The following is a 19402-nucleotide window of genomic DNA, read 5'->3' on the forward strand; positions in this document are numbered from 1 at the left end:
AATGAGAACTTAGTTTAATACTCACATGCTGTGACAGCCGCTTTCTGTCCATGTGCTTCAGATGTGTGCTCTCAGAAAACCGTATATAAGAAGTTTAAACTCGTATGATTTAAACCGCATGATTTCAGTGCAATAAATATGATAATCAGAACCATAACAGATGTTTTTTAGCAGGTCCGAGCTGTAATGGCGCAGCACTATTCTGGATAAGGAGGCGGAGAGCAGCAGCTCATTTGCATTTAAAGAGACAGGCACGAAAAACAGCGTGTTTCTGCTTCCACTCAAAATAGGCATTTCACATTTAAAAAATATAAACTTTTTTATATACCATTAAAAAAAAACAAACACAGGTAGCCCATCTGAATTAGGACATTTAGGCTATCCATCTAATAGTAGCCTACCAAAATCTTATTAACAGTAGAACATTGTCTTATATTCGGGACAATACGGTAATAAATGATCTGTGGAGTATTTTGAGCTGAAACTTCAGACACATTCTGGGGACACCAGAGACTTATATTACATATTGTAAAAAGGGGCATAATATGTCTCCTTTTAAGTGGTCTAAATGGATTTATATGTATTTATATATTCTGTGGAAGGCGTAGGACCAAGAAATGTTCGTCCAATCAAAACGCTCGTTCAGAGCATTTTTATTGGCTTTCCTACTTGCCTGTCAACATATGTATTTGCATACCTCTGCGCACCCGGTTCGCGCAGACAGGATATGTCATTAGCGCATTCACGTACACTGTGCAGACAGAGTGAAAATGGCAGCAAACATCAACAACCTGATCTTCCTTCCTGGTATTGTAGTACTGTTACTAACTGTACTATAAAGTTTTCTCACCGGTGAATGTCACATGATGTATTGTAGTAATGTTGTCTCTGGTCCTCTGATCTGTTCTCGTTCATGCACTGAGGGCATGGCTTTGGACGGCGATTTGCAGGGAGGGTGGGATGTTCGCTTTCAGTACTATCAGGCTAAAGTTAGCATTTTCCAAGATCTCCTACTGCACCTTTAATGTATACAGCAAAGCTGATTATATAATGCAAATTTTTTTTTTTAATGTCAGGGATTTTTCTTTATGTGCATTTACTGATTTGTTACTTAGTGTTTTTGTAGGACCCCCATGGAGAGCTGTAGGGTCAAAATGTGCTGATTGTGCGTTACTCAGTGGAGCTCACCGCTGCTCACTTTGGCATAAGTGTGGACAGACTGTCCGAGCTGCTGTCCGATGCCAGGGCCAAGCTGGCCAAGGTGCGAAAAGCACGCCCACCTCCTCACCTGGACACCAAAATGCTAGCTTCCTGGTACGGTAAGTTTCCCGCATCCTGATTGGAAACAAAGTAAATGTGTCAACCAGTAATATACTACTGGAAATCCCAGAGCACTGAACCAGGAAAAGACTCTAATTAGAGTTAATTGCTTTTCATAGGGTGTTTTGAAATGGAAACAGCCATCAATTAATCAATGAGAGACTGAGGCATGAAGAAAATTCACAATGCTTGCATCCCCTGAAGCTATATGTACCCCCTTCCTATCCTTACGATTTTATTGATTTCGTTTTGCGAACAAGGTCCAGTGTTCGACAAGCTCCGTAAAATTTTTTTTTTTTCCGACTGGGTTTGCTTTAACATTTTAGTGCTGCTATTAGAGTTCTTTCATGGGGAGCTTAGATGTGGTGCCAAGCCTTTAAAAGCCCACAGAGGGGACCTTTGGGTTGTGGTCTTTGCCCTCGTTGTCTTTAATGAAAGGATATCAAAACCTTCGCAGGGTGCCAAGGCCCCTTTGGAGCTCGAAGAATAGTGACTAATGAGCTGATATCTTAATTAAAGAAAGCCTGAGACATTGTTTAATGAAACTGTTCCTTCCAGAGCTACGCTCCATTACATTCTTAATTCATACCGACTGGATATTGCTACCTGCAGAGTAACCCTTCGCATTAATCAAACCTGATAGGCCCACTCTCGTAGCCATGAGACATGTCAGGGCTACAGGCACATGGAGCTCTGACAGGACTATTGTTAGTGATCCCCAGCCCTCCGAACACATTCTACTCTAGATCTTATAGTCTTAATGTCTTCTTTCAAAGCTCCTCTGTCTTGGTTGGCACCTATTGCACCTTTACCTTGGCTTCAGCATTCCAAGAAACTTGTTTTCTAAATTGAACACGGTCAGGTTTTCCAAAGCTTGTAATCTGTGTCCACTCCCATTTCTTTGGTTGGTCAGGGCTGATGTTGTCCGGGTTTGCACGTGTCGGAGCCGTGCTGGGCGACAAGGCTCTGCTGGAAAGAGCTGAGCGGGCAGCTTGTTTTCTCCGAGAACACAAGTGGGATGAAGAGGGCCAGAGTATTCTCCATTCCTGTTATCGTGGAAATAATATGGAGGTGGAGCAAGTGTAAGGAACATTTTCTGCTTTTCCAAAAAATTTATTTAGCCTGCAAAAGCAGAGAGGCTGATATAAGAACGGTTACAGATTATAAACAGCTAGTTTGTTAGCTTCAGTCTAATTTCCCATCATTATGAAGGGAAAAGCCTATTTAAAATGGCAATTTTAATTGTGATGTTAATTTGGCAAATTTGTCATTGGAGAATATAGAAAGGGTGATTGGGGACGTTTTTACATATTCATTGATGTTGTTAATTAAACCTAAAACCATTCAAATCTTAAATTTAAATGAAAATTAGAAATGCTGTTTTGGCTAAACTAAATTAGGTTTAAGTTGAAGTACTAAAATTTGTAAAACTAAAACTGAAATAAAAATAAATTACACTTAAATAGAAATATAAAAATAATAATACAAATTACAAGCCCATAACAAAATTGCTGAAACTAATATTCAATATGAAAACTGAAGAACTAATTGACATCTTAATAGATTTTATAGTAGTATATAAATGCTACTAAAATAACACCGGTGTAAAACTAAAACTGAAATAAAAATAAATTACACTTAAATAGAAATATAAAAATAATTAAAGCTGCAAGCAGCGATGAAAGGGCCCTCGCACCCGGGCTATTCAATATGAAAACTGAAGAACTAATTGACATCTTAATAGATTTTATAGTAGTATATAAATGCTACTAAAATAACACCGATTATGATGAGGGTGCATTTGCCTTTACAGTAGGCCAAGAAAACCAGCACACATTCTGTCTTGCATCCAGATCTTAATTGCCTTGGCACATATGCTGCCAATGTAGAAATGACCCAGAATCAGCACAATACAAAGCTTTTCACGTATGAAAAGCTTTTCACGTATGATTTCGCCCACAGACACACACAAATTCACTGGCCTCATTCTTGGGGTAACCTCTTATTTGTACCTCTCATTAACACACTGTGTCAGCACATCGGTCATTTTTAATTCGTTAACCCACACACCATTTATAACTGATTTCAACTGGCTGTTTTCAGATGTTTTTCATTGAGTGTTCCGCAATGGGATAATGAAGAAATAGCTTTGTCATGTTGTCACATCACATAATGTTTAATCAGGAGCACTCCCTCTGTAATCATCTGATTGGCCTTTATACTTTGAATTTAGCGTAGGATGAGATGTTTCTTCTCTTGTAGTTCTGCTCCGGTCTGTTTGCATAAGGGAGCTGTAAAAATCTGCATCCGTTTGTTTTTGATTTCCTTTGGAGGATTTCCCTCACAGGGAATAATTTACCAAGCATCCCAGCAAGAAGATTAATTACTAGGGAGTTAGTTGTGTTTCTGGCCACCTGATTTCATCCATTTAAGAGGAACTACTATCTTACTTTGTTCCTCATTTTTAATGTTCCACATCCATCCACAGGGATAGTTCTAAGAAAATGAACATTTCATTATTTACTCACCCTCAAGCCGTTTAAGATTTTGTCAGAAATTGTAAAAAAACCTGTACTTCCGTGCAGTTAAAGTGAATCGGGGTTGAAGCATTCAAGCTTCAATAAAGCACCTGTATAATAGATTTAAATAGAAATAGTCTTACATTTACAGTATTCACAGATAATGTTCCCTTCCAGTGAATCGACTGTTTATGTGAACCAAATGAATCGATTCAATACAAAAGGTTTCAGTCACAAATCAGACATCAGCTGCTTCTATCATGACGACAATCCTTGGTGAGTTCAAGATTTTCAATGAATAATGGCTTAATATTACCTTTTTTCTCACTCAAAGCTATTGTATGACTTGGAATATAGTGTGTGAGTCATATGGACCACTTTTATTATACTTTTATGGTGCTTTTTAGAGCTTGAAAGCTTTAGACCCTGTTCATTGTAATTGCTTGGAAAAGAGCATGGAAAACAGCCTTTGCTTTTGTCTTCTGCGGAAGAAAGAAAGTCATGTGGGTTTGGAACGACATGAAGGTGAGTAAATGATGACAATGTTCATTTTGGGGTAAACTAATCCTTTAAAGAGCCCTGTGCCATGCAGTGAAAACATTTAGAGAGAAATCTGGCATGAATGTTTGATAAGAACGAGACAGGTTACCTGACTGTTGTAGCTCTCAAATGGAATTAAGGGCCTTTTATTGTAATAGAAGAAATATGCTATAGTATCTGGGCCAGGTAAAAATGCAGTGCCAGGTGAATTATTCATGAACCATCCAGTGGCTGTGCTGTTATTCCAAGGAATGTGGCAAATGGTCCAAATCTTGTTCAGCTGTATAAAAATCATACTACATTGTGAGTAGATCTATCAGTTTGGAACAAGAAGCATTCTGGCTCCTGAGATAGATAGAGGTTAGGCTCTTTTTTTTTTATAGCTTCGGTCTCCTGACAGGTTTGTGTGGAAGTTAGGATGTGGCTTTGCTGCACTTTGAAGAGACTGTATCACCTGGTGAGAATACAGAGAACCAACAAGGAGGGAATGGAAAAATCCAGGGAGAGCTGTTCATTAAAAATTGACTGGCAGGCTGATTTGTTTTGTTGTCTTACTGAGAAGAAACTGAAAAAGAGGAGTCATATTTTTCTCTGAACCCATAAACCGAGCTGTGGGTCGAGAATACCTAAGAAACTTACCTCATGGTCCAATAAAGGTCTAGTTAGCATGGACCGTTCAGCTCCTGCTGCTAGATGCCATAACCATCTAGACCCAGACTTATTTATATTATAATAGATATTTTACTATTTTGTGCTTACATTTGCATCTGAGATACGGTCACTGACACAACAGACTTCTCCAACTATTATAGACCTCCTTAGGTTCAACCTTTGAAGCACAAATCTTTAGTACCTAGTCACCAGGTTTGCATCCACATTCGCCTGGCACTTATTTTACATGACATTTGAATAGTGCATTAGATCTGACAGCTTGAGGCAATGACATGGTAGGGGTCAGATGTTGAGGGCACTCTTCTCACAGGCACCTCATGACATTTTTTTTTATCTCTTGGAATGTCAGTTGTTTGAACTAAGAACTATGGAGGTTAAGTTCCCAGCGTTAGACCCTGCTTGTCCGTCCTGCTCCCGACACTGTACTATCTTCAGACCTGTCACTATCTGTTTCCTCACACTCAGCTGGCTACCTCTGTTCAAGGGTCTGAGGACAAGGGTTGAAGTGTCTTGATGCAATCTGAATCAAATTTATTTGAAACTTCAAAGACTTTTGCAATCTTATATGGTGACATCACCTCAAAAGGAAGTTCAAATGGCTTTTATAACACGAAGGTCCTGCTAAATGTCTTTGTATGCATTTCAGTCAATGCACAGAGCTTAGCTTTTGTATCTTAAGGTGGCGTCCCACTAACCAACTCATAACCACTTGATTTTGTTAGAGCATGTCATACTTACTGACTGTTTAATCTTCTGAAACTCTGCCTTTTGTCACGCTCACTGATTAAAGAGACAGATCGCCAATAAATAAAAAATTTCATATTACAATTATATAATTCCAAACTCCCCTTTTTCCATACAATATAAGTGGAACTTTCACTTTCATTGTAAGGAAATGTTTTTCTTTTCTTTCCTTTTAATAATAGAAGTGGTGCGACAGACAAAACCACTGCGTCTGACATTTCCCACCGATTTCATTTCATGGATTGCAACCGCCAATTCTGGCAGCAAATCAACATGAAGCTCTCTGAAATAAGAAAAAAGTACCATGTGGACATGAGCAATTGTGATAGACTGAAACAGCATGTAATTCATGCTGTAACTTTACCCTGTGTGTGTGTGATGTGTTTTTTTTCCCCATTGGGCTGTTTTGTGTTCACACGGCGCTTCGGTGAGGAAGAACATTCACGTTCAGTAAACAGAGACTGCTCTGCCCCCACTTTCTTATTTTATTAGACAAGTAAATTTAGGAGAACTTCAGGGGGAAAAAAACTACTTCCTTTGGTTTTCAAAGGACTTAAAGCTTAGATCCAACCATTGAGCTTCAGTGATATTTCAGTCATGAGATTCTTTGAAATTAAAAAGTAAAAATATTAATCTCAATGTACATCCTGAGTCTGTGTTGGGGTAATCTAGTATTTCAGGTCAAAGGTATCTCTCTATAGATTGCGTTTGTGGCATGCCGTCAGTAATCCCTGCTTGTTCTGCAATTGATTAACTTGGTATGAAATGGAAATTCACCCTATCTATGCATCTTATTGACCTTATTCATCCATATATATATATGTAATTTTTTATAAAATTCTGTAATGTGCGACTAGTTGCATTGAAATGCAATTCGGAAACATGACCATAACATTTAAAGCATTACTGTGTTGTAAGCAATTCACATGGTATGATAGAATTGCTTGTATAATACATGTTTAAAAAAAGTAAAAGCAATTACTTTCATCTAGTGTACAGCCATAAATGTTAGGGTAGGGTTATTATAAATAACTAAAACCTTAAATTGTTACTTAAAATAAAATAATCATTACTGAAAACTGAAATAAAAATAAAATATATAAGACGTAAACTTTTTTTTGTATTTTTATTTTTTTTATTTCAGCTAATTGCCAAGGCAAAATTTCTCTCTTTAATTTATTTTAACTTGATTATAAAACTATAATAGTTTCAAAATATCTCTAGTTAAACTGCTTTCTGCACTGGTTAAAATTTCTGCACGTTATTCTTGTAGTTGTTTACCTGCACTGGCTAATGAATCAGAAGTCTCACGCATTCACAGGAAGTAGCTTTCAGTGAATTCAAGTTATCCATAGAGTTTATGAGTTTCGATGTCCTGCTGTGAACCTTCATCTCTTGTTTACAAGGCTTTCATTGATACTTGTATCACTGTAAATGCCTTTTCTGTTCTTTTGGAGTTAAATTATTTCTGTGGTAAATTGGCAGCAAGCCATAGTTGCTGTCAACAGAGTTACGTCGATCAACCCAGCGTAGGTTAACCCAGCATTAACAAGAAATTGAATTTGTATTTGTGTAAGAACAGAAGATCTTGACCTTCGCTACTAATGTTCTCTATAATGTTCTCTCCAGTGCATCTCCCATCGCAGGCTTCCTGGATGACTACGCCTTTGTGGTGTGTAGGCTGCTGGACCTGTTTGAGGCCACGCAAAGGGTCTGCTGGCTGCAGTGGGCCGAAGGACTCCAGCTGAGGCAGGATCAGCTCTTCTGGGATTCCCAGGGCAGCGGCTACTTCTGCAGCGACCCCCTCAGATCCGACGCTGCTGTTAGCTCTCAAACAGGGTGAGGAGCAGAAATGTGACATCACGTGTAACAGTACCCTGTATTCAGGGTGTGGAAAGCCTATGGATGTAGGCTTTTTGCTTTGGGAATGTGTGGGTGGCTATGAGCCACGGAAAGGATGATGAAGATCTGTAGCTGTCGGTCTATATTCTGCATTACTCCACCGCTGATAGCACCACCACACTGCGCTCTTATGGACCCTCGCCTGGGTAACTGTTTCAGCCAGACATACCCTGCTGAAACCGCTCCATTCTTTCCTTACATAACCTCATCACTGTCTTTTAATATGCTGTAGTGTCCTTCTCTCTTTTCTATCTCACCCAAGCACACTGCCTTTTTCTCGCCATTTCTTTTCCAGTCCGTCTTCTGATGAATTCCGATATCTCTGTGTTTCTGGGTAGAACTTGACCAATATAGAAGACTGATTCAGTACATCAAAGCCTGCTTTGTTAAAGCAATTGATATTTTCTTGAAGTAACACCACATCCCTTTTATTTCACGCTGTGCACCATTCATCACCTTCCGCGTGACATTGCTATGGAAGTGGTATGAGAGAATGATTTTTCATTCTTTTTTTTGTCTCCCACGACAATACAAAAAAGAACAAGGTCCACACATACTTTCGAAGTGTATAAGTGCCGGGGATTAATGTCCCGAATGGCTTGGCTCCTTATTTTCTCCGCAGGAATTGGAAGTACGAGCTGATGTGAGCGAATAGTTGCACCAGCAGTGACTGATGGCACTGTGAAAATGGCACTGACACCAATGATATATGGATGAGGGCCGAGAAAGCTAACTGTTATGTTTTTGTTGTTGCTTCTGATAAATTCAAATGGACATAAGTCAGATTGTTCATCTTTTCTGAGTGACTGGGCTATTATATAGTGAGCCAAGCGTGCAGAGTTGGCTCCATTAGAAGCCATGCGGTGCCGTCACGTGTCAGAACCGAGTCCCCTCACCTCTCTCTGTCGGTGGAAGACGGATTGCCTCCCAAAGCATCTGCCACTCTACATTTTACGCCTTGGCCAAACTAGACAAAACCAAAACGAGACCGCTTTGCCGTTTCGTAAAAACCGCAGGCAATTTTATTGAAAATCAAGCTATTGGGTTTCTTTATTTTGGGCTTGAGTCCTTCAAAGATTTTCGTTTTGTATTTTCTATTTCATAGAAAGCCTGTTTTCCATATTGACCTCATGTAAAGCTGTGTTCAATGAGTTTAGTCATAATTTATTTAGCTTTTTTTACTTCCACACAAAGACAGGAGACATTTTAAGGAGCTGCATTATCGTTCAAAAGTTTGGTTTCTGTAAGATATTTTATGTTTTGAATGAAGTCCAAAAGACTGCTCATCAAGGCTGCATTTATTTGATCAAAACACAGTAAAAACAATAATATTATGAAATTTTATTACAGTAAATACTTTGTATTTTAATATATAAAGCTGATTTATTAGCAGCCATTACCCCAATCTGGATTACATAATAAGATTCCAGAAATCAAGTACTCATAATTAGAATATATTACATTTTATAATGCTCATAATCAGATTACAGTTACTTTTTATGGATTACATTTCACTCACACAATGGCAGTAAATCAGTGATAATTTATTTCTCTTGTCCCAAATTCTTCTTTTAAATGGATTCCCAAACCACTTTGACATGAAATATTTTCTTGAAATATCTTTGAGGAAGTTAATATTTCAATAATTTAACAATACATTTGCATATGTACACTTTGATGTTGTTTAATGGTCACATGTGCATGCAGGTAAACAAATTAAATATTTCTGTTTTTAGTGTTTAATTAATGATTAGCTTTTTATCAACTCACAAACCATATGACTAGTAAGTCAAATCTCAAATAACTGCCCTGATGACTTGTGTTCTACCCGCTTAAATGATAGAAGTACTTGTGCTGTCCAATCTATAAAGACTGTGTCTGTTCCCCGAATAGTGAGGTCAAAATATACACTGCAGTTCTAACATTAAGCCTAGTTTGGGAAACAAAACAAGTTGGATAAAAAGTAATCTAAAAAGTAGTCAGAATACATTATCTAAAAAAAATAACCTATATTACATTACTAACTACAGTTTTCATGTAATGTGTAATCAGTAATGGATTACTATTTGTAAGTAATCTGCCCAGCTCTGATCCTTGCTGAACAAAAATATTAACTTCTTTCAAAACAAAAATCTTATTTAAACCCTAAACTTTCTAACGTAGTGCATTTCAGGAAGCTACAAAGTAAATGCAACAAAATAAAGCACAAAGGATGCACATTAGAGTTGCAGTTGATGCTTTATATATGTTTTTGCCGCGAGAAAAAGAACATTGGGAAATATAGTTTGGTCACAATATTCTGTCTCCTCATAAACCAGATAAATTACTAGTCTTTTTTGGCAAGCTTTATCACTAAACGCTACACACAAGCTATGCAAACCAATTTTACCGCCAACGCTCATAATTACAATTCATGATCAAAGCTTATTTTCTTCCACCATAATTCGTAAACTGATACACTCCCAATTTGTCAAGCTTTAAGAAAATCCAGATTTGTGGTGCCGTTCATGTGCGATCAGCTTGTAAATACAATCATTCTGACATGACTTGCATGCAGTAAATGGCCATGTGTGGTGCATGTGTCTTCTAAGGAGCAAGCTACCTGATATCATCTGCATGAATTTAGTTGGGAGTCTTGGGACAGCATTGCTGCTAATCAGCATTCATCGCTTCCGCCCCTCTCAGCTCCCAAATGCAATCAGCTCATTACACTGTGACACGAGGCACGGGAACCCACTCCCAACACCCCCTTTGCACACACGCACAAACAAAGAGCAGATAAAGTAAATCAACTCACAGCTCGAGCCACTTCACTTGTGATATCAGACACTTTTAGCTCTGCTTAACCTGATAAATGGGCTCCTTTTAAATTCATATTGGAACCATCAATGTTATGATGCCATTTTTTCCAGAAGCCAGACTGTTTACATCAACGTGTTTGAAAACATGGCTGCTACGCTGGACTGGTAATAGCATTGTGTCTTTTTGCTTTTTCTTTTTTTTTTCAGATCAGGACGGTGCCGAACCCAGTGCAAACTCTGTCTCGGCCATGAACTTGCTGCGACTCTCCCACCTCACAGGCTGGCAGGACTGGATACAGCGCTCGCAGCAATTACTGACTGCCTTCTCTGATAGACTGATTAAGGTGCCAATTGCCCTGCCAGATATGGTCCACAGTGTCATGGCCCAGTATTACACCCTCAAACAGGTAACTGCAGTCTGGTCCAGAGCTACTGACTATGAAGCTTAAATGTCCGGTTTCACTTGTCACATCATGTCCAACTGATGCAATGGCAATGAAATGTTATTTTTTTTCAAGCCTCTTTGACTGTGAATACTACAATAAGACCGACATGTTCACAAGTCCCTAAGGTAGAGTCCGATTCCAATCTCAAGTCTCTCAAGGCCAGGTTTCGAGTCTTTGGTCCAAGTCAAGTCTTGACAGTTTTTCGCTATATACTCCTGATTAGTTTTACAAACCCTTTTAAATATTTTCAATATTTATGATTTAAGTAAAACTTACTAATACTGTAAATCAAGTATGTGTTTGTGTTTGTTTTTACCCTATTTATTTATTTATAATGATATGAGTATATTTATATTTATTATTAATTATATATTATTATTAAAATAATAATAATTATAAAAATATTTGTTAACATAATCTACTACTACTGCTACTACTACTACTAATAACAGGGCTCTAGACTAACTATTTGCACTGGTTGCACTGGTGCGCCTAACTTTTTTTCTTAGGTGCACCAGCACAAAAGTTAGGTGCACCCAAATTTTCGACCGCATCGCATTTAACACCGCAGTTTTACAAGTTCTAGTCTTACCTGTGAGGCATACAGTGGAAAGGCACAATGTGGTCACCTGCCTCTTGCTGCAGAAGGGCTATGACACCCCCTTTGCTGCCCAAATTAACAGCAGCACCATCAGCACCCAGAGCAATGATTTTCTCCAGCCAGTTACTGCACTGGTCTCCAAGAGCAGCAAATGCTTTCTTTGAGGCAGCATAAATTCCTAATTAAACAAATAAAAACGATAATACCATTTACTTCCCAGATCAAGAGTTTATAATGCAATCTATTTTTTTTTTTTCATTTTCAATGATAAGAATATTACATATGGTTAATGCAGTAACGAGACGGTAGGCATATTATTGACATAGGCTACATGACATGGCTTGGGCATGGGCATGCTCGACCTGTGTCCAATCAGTATATGCACCGGTCTTCCTCTCCGCAAGATACGACCGTACACAATGACGCATTCCTTTGTGGCGATATCTGTGTCTCCGTCGATCAGGAATGCCATGTACGCACTGTTCGCAATTTGCACAGACGTCTTTTTTTTCAATGTATCTGCGATGACTCCTATAAATTGGGCGCACGCGACATCATTGCTGTACGTCGGGTTTACGTTCAAGCCATTTTTCTTCATAAGAATTATTTCGGACTTGAACTTAGTGAAGGGAAGTTCTTCTTTTGCAATATTGTAGGCAACGTTAAACTTGATTATCATCTCGGCCTCGTCTGATGATCTGTTTGCTGCTGCCTGCCGCTGAAAGGCAGCGGGGAGAGGGGACACTTGGGCAGTGCATTTATCGCGGCATGTAATGTGTTTTATAGATTAGGGTGACCATACGTGCCATTTGGGGTCCGCCCTTCGCTATCTCTGATTGGTTTAGACCACGATATGGGCTTAATGTGTGTCTGTTGTTGAACCACAGAGAGACTTTCATAGTCGCGGAGACTTTTTTTTCCCCTCGAACGGCTGGTCGCACCGGTGCGACCTCAGATTTTTTTTAGTCGCACCATTGAGAAATTAGGTCGCACTCTAGAGCCCTGAATAATAATAATTATTATTAAATATTGTTTACAAATTATTTATTTATTTTTTATTGTCCAGAAGTGTAGTAAATAATTAGTTCACAAGTCCCTTAGGTTGAGTCAGATTTCAATCTCAAGTCTCTCAAAGCCAGGTTTCAAGTCTTTGGTCTAAGTCAAATCTTGACAGTTTTACTCTATATGCTCCTGATTTGTTTTATAAACCCTTTCTGAGATTTATATTTTAAATATTTTCAATTCTTATGATTTAAGTAAAACATATTAATACTCTAAATCAAGTATTTATTTGTTTAAAATGAATTACTTGTTTTCTATTTTACCATTAAATATAATTATTATTTTTAATGTATTTAATATTGTTCTAAATTAATTAATTAATTACTTTATTTATTGTTTTACATATTTTTAATATTGCTATGAATATATTTATATTTATTATTATTATTATTATATTTAAATATGTATTAACACTATTATTTATTTATTTTTTTTACACATCGTTTACAAATTATTTATTCATTTATTTTTTATCATCCAGATTTGTAGTAACTAATTAGTGAACAATGCTTTTTGCTTTAAATGAAAATTAGGCAGACTCCAGTTAGAGCTGAGATGAGGATGGACCATTGATCAAGAGACTCGGTTCTCAATAATTTTCCTGTTCCATCTGGTGTACATGTCCTGCAGGTTGACCGATACACCCGCGGTGTTATATGCAGCTGACCGCACCACCCTCTGCATGTCCTTGCAGTCCAGTGTTTTGCTGCTACTGTACCGGATAGTAATACAGCCTGACAGGAAGCTCTCAATTGTGCACGCAAGTGTAATCTCAGCATCTGGAGAGCCATTCTGAACTTCCCTAGGCATGTTTGGGCCACACTAAGCCTTCTGGAAGATTCAGTTAAAGGCCCTATTGATCATAGAGGTGTCAAAACCATCCAGTGAAGCTGGTTGACAACCAGCAAGACTTTTGTTAAGAAATCTGGCAGGGAAAACAACAAATCAGCATGCGAGACACAACATATGCTGGTGACAAACCATGGCTGGATGTAATAAAATCCCACCGAATAACCTCCTCACTTCATGCTCTGGAAACCTGGAAGTGAACTTCTCTCCGGTGGGGACTGTCACTTCTGAATGCATCAGCCTTGAGGAAAGGCTGAGTAGATTGAGTGTGCTTGCCACGCTGAATGATTTTCTCAGACTTGCCATATGTTCTTATGTCATATAAGTGGAAATAAGTACCTTGCATCACATTTTGGATTCATCTGGTCATTGGATGCTTTTTGTATTGTAATTTTAAATATGTATTAACACTATTATTTTTTTTTTTTTTTACACATCGTTTACAAATTATTTATTCATTTATTTTTTATCATCCAGATTTGTAGTAACTAATTAGTGAACAATGCTTTTTGCTTTAAATGAAAATTAGGCAGACTCCAGTTAGAGCTGAGATGAGGATGGACCATTGATCAAGAGACTCGGTTCTCAATAATTTTCCTGTTCCATCTGGTGTACATGTCCTGCAGGTTGACCGATACACCCGCGGTGTTATATGCAGCTGACCGCACCACCCTCTGCATGTCCTTGCAGTCCAGTGTTTTGCTGCTACTGTACCGGATAGTAATACAGCCTGACAGGAAGCTCTCAATTGTGCACGCAAGTGTAATCTCAGCATCTGGAGAGCCATTCTGAACTTCCCTAGGCATGTTTGGGCCACACTAAGCCTTCTGGAAGATTCAGTTAAAGGCCCTATTGATCATAGAGGTGTCAAAACCATCCAGTGAAGCTGGTTGACAACCAGCAAGACTTTTGTTAAGAAATCTGGCAGGGAAAACAACAAATCAGCATGCGAGACACAACATATGCTGGTGACAAACCATGGCTGGATGTAATAAAATCCCACCGAATAACCTCCTCACTTCATGCTCTGGAAACCTGGAAGTGAACTTCTCTCCGGTGGGGACTGTCACTTCTGAATGCATCAGCCTTGAGGAAAGGCTGAGTAGATTGAGTGTGCTTGCCACGCTGAATGATTTTCTCAGACTTGCCATATGTTCTTATGTCATATAAGTGGAAATAAGTACCTTGCATCACATTTTGGATTCATCTGGTCATTGGATGCTTTTTGTATTGATTGATATTTCCATCCATGTTTAATGCTGTAATAAACAAATTTTGTATAATTTTAGGAGCTCCGATATCAGAATCAGAATGAGCTTTATTGCCAGGTATGTTTACACATACGAGGAATTTGTTTTCGTGACAGAAGCTTCCACAGTGACGGAACAAAAAACACAGATAATACAAAATAAAAAAAAATAAAAAATAGAACAAGTAAATAAGGAATAAAAATATACAAATCGACAATTGTATGTACAGGCATATAACAATAGTCAGTTGTATGTACAGGTATATTATTTGCAAATTCAAATGTAGAAGGAGTATGTGTGTTAGATAAATGTGTATGAGTGAATAAATAGTGTGTGTTCCACAGTTATTGTCAAGTGTTTATGAGATGGATGGCCTGAGGGAAGAAACTGTTCCTGTGTCTGGCCGTTCTGGTGCTCAGTGCTCTGTAGCGTCGACCAGATGGCAACACTTCAAAGAGGGAGTGTGCTGGATGTAGGGCTGGACGATATGGCCAAAATTGATATCACAATATATTTCTTAATTTCGGTCGATACGATATAATGCATCCTTTATTGTGGTGTAACAGTGATCCAATATATTACTGTCTCTGGTGGGACATGTGATGTGCTGTCTGTATTTTGGCAGTTCACGGGAGAGATTGGCTTTATTAAAGTCCCCAAGACTTTTGAAAGGTACTTGTATGTCTGATCCATGATTCCTAAGCTTTTTTGGGATATCAGTATGACCCTTGATGCTTCTGGTATAAAGATACATACAGTAGGATTGATGGCCAGCTCATCAGTCCTCACAATGAGGACCGTTAGCGTTTGGATCTGTCACATATCAACTAGAATGATGCTGCTGGATAAAAGTTTTTCCTGTCAGGCCATTTTTCCAAAGTTTCCTCCAGCTCCCGGACAATTGTATGAGCTGTGAACATGTGTCATGGCTATCAGAGCTCACTAGCGGCAGAGAAGTCATCAGAGTAAGAGGAATAACAAGCTGGAGGTCCTGCAAAGGGAAGCCCGCTCCACATCACACCTGCCCACCTCATTACAGCACTATACACGCAGTCCTGACCCTTTCTTCTGTTTCATTCTTTTCACATTTGTTCATTTGGTGGTTCAAACAGCCTTTTTTTGCTCACAAGTTAGTTATTCTGTTCTTTGTAACAGTCTCTTATTTTTCTTGTAGATTGTTATCTGTGGCCAGCCTGATGCTGAGGACACTGCAAGTTTGATTTCCTGTGTCAACTCCCTATTTTTGCCCCATAAAGTAAGTGTACTTTACTCTCTGCAGAAGAGCATTGTTAGGACTATTAAGGTCACTCTAATTGGGTGTTTCAATCATTCCATTTCAACTTTGAAATACAATATGAGGCAGGGTTATTACAGTTAGCTGAAACTAAAACCATAAAAAAGGTACTTGAAATAAAATAACGTTAACTGAAACAGTTGCCATTACCAACAATTCTCATTTTAATTAGTTTAACTTGATGTACTAAATTAACTAAAACTAACATAAAAATGAATAAAAAATGTAGGGCTGCAAAACGACTAATCGCGATTCAAAATAAAAGTTTGTTTACATACTATGTGTATGTACTGTGTATATTTATTATGTATATATAAATACACACACGTAAATATTTAAAAATATTGTATGTATATATATATATATATATATATATATATATATATATATATATATATATATATATATATATATATATATATATATATATATATATATATATATATATATATATATATATATATATATATATATATATATATATATATATATATATATATATATATATATATATATATATATATATATATATATATATATATATATATATATATATATATATATATATATATATATATATATATATATATATATATATATAAAATCTTTTTAAATATTTATGTGTGTGTTTTTATATATACATAATAAATATACACAGTACACACACATAGTATGTAAACATACACTTTTATTTTGAATGCGATTAATCAGGATTAGTTTTGCAGCCCTAAATTAAAAAAAAATAAAAATACTAAAAATCACACGAAAACGGAAAATGTGAAAATATAAAAATTGATTCAATTTTTATAAAAACTACAATAGTATCTCAGTTGTACTAAAATAACACTGATATGAAAACTAATAGCAGCAGAAAATGTTTTTGAATATATTTTCTATTAACCTTGAAAACAAAGTAAAAATAAATAATATTATTTAAAAAAACAATTAAGTGTTATAATAAAAAAAAAAAACTTAACTGTGAAATTGAATAAACCCTTTTATTCATTCAGAAACAAAACATTAAAACACAAATGACACAGTCTTACTAGTTTATTTGGTGAAGTCATGAATATTTTCACTACATTGTAATTTTCACCAGCGTCTCAAATCAGGTATTGTGTCTAATAGCATTCTCTGATAAACATGATATCTGTAACGGGAAGTCAGGCTCGATACACAGGTGAGTTAGAATCAAACAGACAGGTTTATTGTTCGGGATGGAGATGATCAAAGACTTTGTGAGTATTGCAGACTTAGAGTCTTGAACGGACTTGAAGAGGATACTGACAGTTATATTCTTGATTACCAGGTCGGAGGGAGACGGAGAGGTGGAATGGAGTGAGATTCGTGGAGGGTTGCCGGAGGGAGTTCTGTGCGTACTCGGCCCAGGCAAGGAACCGGTTCCAGGAGTTCTGGTGACCATGGCAGAAGGTACGGAGGTATCGGCCTATCTCCTGGATCTTTCGTTCCATTTGTCCATTACTCTGTGGGTGATATCCTGAAGAAAGATTGATGGTCACACCTAGGAGTGAAAAGAAGGCTCTCCATACACGTGAGATAAACTGTGGATCTCTATCAGATACGATCTCTTCTGGAATGCCAAAGTTACGGAAGACATGAGTAAAACCATACCTCCGCAGTTTCCATTGCTGTTGGAAGTCCTCTCAGAGGAACCAGACGGCAGGCCTTTGAGAATCTGTCGACAGTAACCAGGATTCAAGTGTTATTGTCAGATACAGGGAGGTCCGTGATGAAATCTAAACCCCAGGTGTGACCAGGGACGCCGGGGAACAGGGAGAGGTAGGAGTTTGCCAGTAGGTAAGTGGCGAGGTGTTTTCGCCATGGCACATTCCCGGCATCCTCTCACGTACCTTCTGATGTCATTTGCCATTCCAGGCCACCAGAAGCGATCTTTCAACAGTGAGAGGGTTTGATTGGTCCCGGGATGACCAGTGCCCAGGGAGGCGTGCGCTGAATGAATGAGTGGTGTTTGTTGACTGCGGGGAACATAGATGTGACTCGGGGGACACCCCGGCGGAGCAGGATCGGAGACACTGGCTGCTGCGATGTCGTCGTCTAGGGTCCATTGGATCGGGCTAACAATGAGCTCAGTGGGGATGATAGTCTCTGGATTCTCGGGTTGTTCGTCTGGAGCATGAATGATTGTGAGTGCTGATAGGTGAAAGAGCCTGGCGTGTCCGTGACAATATCTCACACATTTTTGGTCTTGGTAAGGCTCCATGGCACTTATGTACAAAAAATACATACAGTTAAATTATTTAATTTAATGCATAAAAATAATGCATAATACGCATTTTCTGCCTACAAGTTACTTTACTTTTCTGTTTTTTTTTTTTTTCAAACATCACATGCTTTTTTTAATGTTTTCTCCTTGGTAATTTTATTAGTGGCAAATGTGTTCATTGTGGTGGAAATTTCTGTTTTTACACAATAAATATCCAAATGGTTTGTTTATTTCACTAATTATTACATTTTAATGAATTGTAATAAAAAAAATCCACATTGAAGAAACAGCATTTTAAAAATCATATGTATATATATTTTTAATCTTAGTTTTAGTTTATTGTAAACTTGTCTACAAATATGCCAAGAACTGAAATGAAGGTATTTTTTAATATGTCACAATATAATAGATTAATTTGGAGCAACACTGAAATCTGAAAAAAAGGTCAAATGTTAAATCAGCCAGTGTCCCTGCACTGTATGTAGACTTTTTTTTTTCTCATACATGACACGTTCATTGGTTTACACCGAATGCTTTGTGCACTGGAGCACAGTCATGCTAATGAGTTCACTAAAGTAATCTCCAGCGAAAGGTCAAGTTGTCAGATTTTGAACCTATGCATGCTGACGCACACACTGCGAGGCAAAGGGTTGGGACAATGGCTACCCACCACACCACATTTGAAATTTCTGAATAATTAGTAAATAGTTCAGAGTTTTCTGTAGACGTTAGCCTTAGACTTGGCTTTGTGGGGATTTTTTTCTTTGGCTAAAGGTCATAGCTCAGCATTTGCCCTTTTCCCCAGCGCTTCTGTGACTGCTCTCTTCTCTCACACGATGACAGGAAGAGCAAACGCACACATGCTTGGCGCACCTGGCCTTACAGGTTTTAAGTAGGGGTCGACCGATTATCGGCCTGGCCGATTATCGTCGCCGATATTAAGCATTTTTATGATTATCGGTATCGGTCATTTTCAAAACCGATTCGCAGATAAAATAACTTAATTTTGAAACGGGCTATTTGGCTCTGATGCAGCCTGTCAGAACTCACCACTCTGTGGCCTAAAAAGCAATCTCCGCCCATCTGATTTTTTGGGAGTTACGAGTCCGACCAATCAATGCGGAATTCACTCTCACTCCAAAAGCGCTTGCTAACTG

The 19402-nt window shown here is 37.9% G+C and overlaps 1 pseudogene; it reads left to right on the forward strand.

Moving 5' to 3' along the window:
• Positions 1–19402, forward strand: part of LOC107706865 (spermatogenesis-associated protein 20-like) — a 44089-nt pseudogene that overhangs the window by 6371 nt on the left and 18316 nt on the right.

The sequence above is a fragment of the Sinocyclocheilus rhinocerous genome, unplaced genomic scaffold, assembly GCF_001515625.1.
Source record: "Sinocyclocheilus rhinocerous isolate Xijiao unplaced genomic scaffold, SAMN03320098_v1.1 scaffold144, whole genome shotgun sequence".
NCBI lineage: Eukaryota > Metazoa > Chordata > Actinopteri > Cypriniformes > Cyprinidae > Sinocyclocheilus > Sinocyclocheilus rhinocerous.